At 49.2% G+C, this 2,500-nt stretch overlaps 1 protein-coding gene across 1 annotated transcript in view; it reads right to left on the bottom strand.

Annotated features, from left to right (window-relative positions):
* Positions 1–2,500, bottom strand: part of LOC143294626 (uncharacterized) — a 47,435-nt gene that overhangs the window by 22,018 nt on the left and 22,917 nt on the right. The window lies entirely within an intron of this gene.

Below are 2,500 nucleotides of genomic sequence, written 5' to 3'. Positions count from 1 at the left end.
CGAGCGTGCCTGCCGCTGCCAGACCAAAGCGGAACAGAAGACGATAAAACATTTCTGTGGCACTACTATCCGAGCTAGCCGGCGCGCTGCGGCTTTCCTTGCGAACTTTGATATCGATCACAGGTATACATTTTTAAAGCCTCTCTGTCTCTGTCTCTGTCTGTCTGTCTCTCTCTCCCCCTCCTCTGTCTCTCTCTTGCACACACGCGCGAACATCTCTCTCTCTCTCTCTAACACACACACACACACGCGCGCGCACATCTCTCTCTCTCTCTCTCTCTCTCTCTCTCACACACACAGAGCACATGCGCGCTCGCTCATACACATACACACACACATCTCTCTCTCTCTCTCACACACACGCACGCACACACACATACACATACATACATCTCTCTCTATCTCTCTCTCACACACACAAACGCACGCACACACACACGCACAGACACACACACACACTCAAACACACGCGCACACACACACGCACGCACGCACACACACACACACTCTCTCTCTCTCTCACAAACACACACTCTCTCTCTCACACACTCTATCTCTCTCTCACACTCACACACACACACACACACACACACACACACTCACACACACACACACACACACACACGCGCGCGCACACACACACACACACACACACACACACACACACACACACACACACACACACACACGTGTACCTACTGTATCTCCACCTTCACGGGTAGGCGGTAAGCTACATTTTCTTTTCATCACAACAGAATGTCTGGAGCAGTAATGAAGGAAATGAAAGGGAACAGCCTATTATCTCTCTCTCTCTCCCCCCCCTCTCTCTCTCTCTCTATCTCTCTTCTTCTCCTTCTGCGTTCACTCGTATGCACACGAGTGGGCTTTTACGTGTATGACCGTTTTTACCCCGCCATGTAGGCAGCCATACCCCGTTTTCGGGGGTGTACATGCTGGGTATGTTTTTGTTTCCATAACCCACCGAACGCTGACATGGATTACAGGATCTTTAACGTGCGTGTTTGATCTTCTGTTTGCATATACACACGAAGGGGTTTCAGACACTAAGCAGGTCTGCACATATGTTGACCTGGGAGATCTTAAAAATCTCCACCCTTTACCCACCAGGCGCTGTCACCGTGATTCGAACCCGGGACCCTCAGATTGACAGTCCAACGCTTTAACCACTCGGCTATTGCGCCCGTCTCTCTCTCTCTCTCTGTGTGTGTGTGTGTGTGTGTGTGTGTGTGTGTGTGTGTGTGTGTGTGTGTGTGTGTGTGTGTGTGTGTGTGTGTGTTATTATTATTACCATGCTTGTGCCTTAATGTAGTATCGTATTCGCATGCTATGACTTTAAGTAGCATTGTGTAGTGCATGCAGTGACACACACACATACACGTATATATAATGTAGTATTGTGTCGTGTAGACCCTGTTTCAGGGCGGGGACTGGATGGAAAAAAAAAGCGCGCCAGTGCTGATCTATTATCCTCGAAAATCAAGAATTTGTCTTGTCTTGTCTTGTCTTCTCTCCCTCTCTCTCTCCCTCTCTGTGCGTGTGTGTGTGTGTGTGAGAGAGAGAGAGAGAGAGAGAGAGAGAGTGTGTGTGTGTGTGTGTGTGTGTCAGAAACCAGACTCTTTATTTTGTCTACCTTTTCAATTACAAAAGGTTGTGTCTATGGTGTTAGTCCCTTCGCCTTTTATTTTCGTGTTAATTTTGTGTGTCTCAAATGTATGCATGTACCTCTCTCTCTCTCTCTCTTTAACGAACCGTTTTTAACAGCAACCCCACCCCCACCCCCCTCATAAACTAGCCGTCGAATGTGAGATGTGGAAAAGCACGGGTGGATTAACATAAAATAAAATGAAAAAAAAAAAAAAGAATAGAAAGAAAAAGCGAGTGCTGACAAAAGCCAAGTATTGATTGGATCGCTATTTACGCCTTTCCTCGTTTTAACAACGCCAGGGGAAAAAAAAAAGTGGTGGTGGTGGTGGCGTTGGGTGGCCAAAGCTTTTGTGTTTTGGTATGAGGGTTTGGGGGGCTGGGGTGGTTGAGTGGATGGTGGTATTAAGTTGGTGGGTGGTGGTGTAGTGGTTGGGTCAGTGGAAAGCCTTTGTGTGTTGGGGAAAGAGGAGGAGGATAAGAAGGCTGTAGGAAAGAGAGATGGGTGTGGGTGGCGTACGTGGTGGTGAGGGGGTTAAAGTGTTTGGGGAGTGGGTGGTGGGGAGGTGGTGGTGGTGGGGGGGGCGTTTGGGGAAGGGGCATGTGGTGGTGGTGGTAGTGGGGAGGGAGGGGGAGGGAGAGGGGGGGGCTATACGTTCGGCTGGTCAAGCTACCTGTTTTGTTGTTGTTGTTCCACTGTCCACACTGGTTACCAGCCAACGATCGCCGAGGCGAGAGTGACAGAGTTTTGTGTTTTGTCTCACGGGCAATAGTTGGTGTACTGGCCAGGCAGTAGGTCCAGTAGAGATTGAGGTCACATACGTAGATCGCAAGTCAC

This window comes from Babylonia areolata, chromosome 20 (assembly GCF_041734735.1).
Source record: "Babylonia areolata isolate BAREFJ2019XMU chromosome 20, ASM4173473v1, whole genome shotgun sequence".
Classification (NCBI taxonomy): domain Eukaryota; kingdom Metazoa; phylum Mollusca; class Gastropoda; order Neogastropoda; family Buccinidae; genus Babylonia; species Babylonia areolata.
Note: the sequence above shows the minus strand (reverse complement) of the source record. Positions and strands in the feature narration are given on the sequence as shown.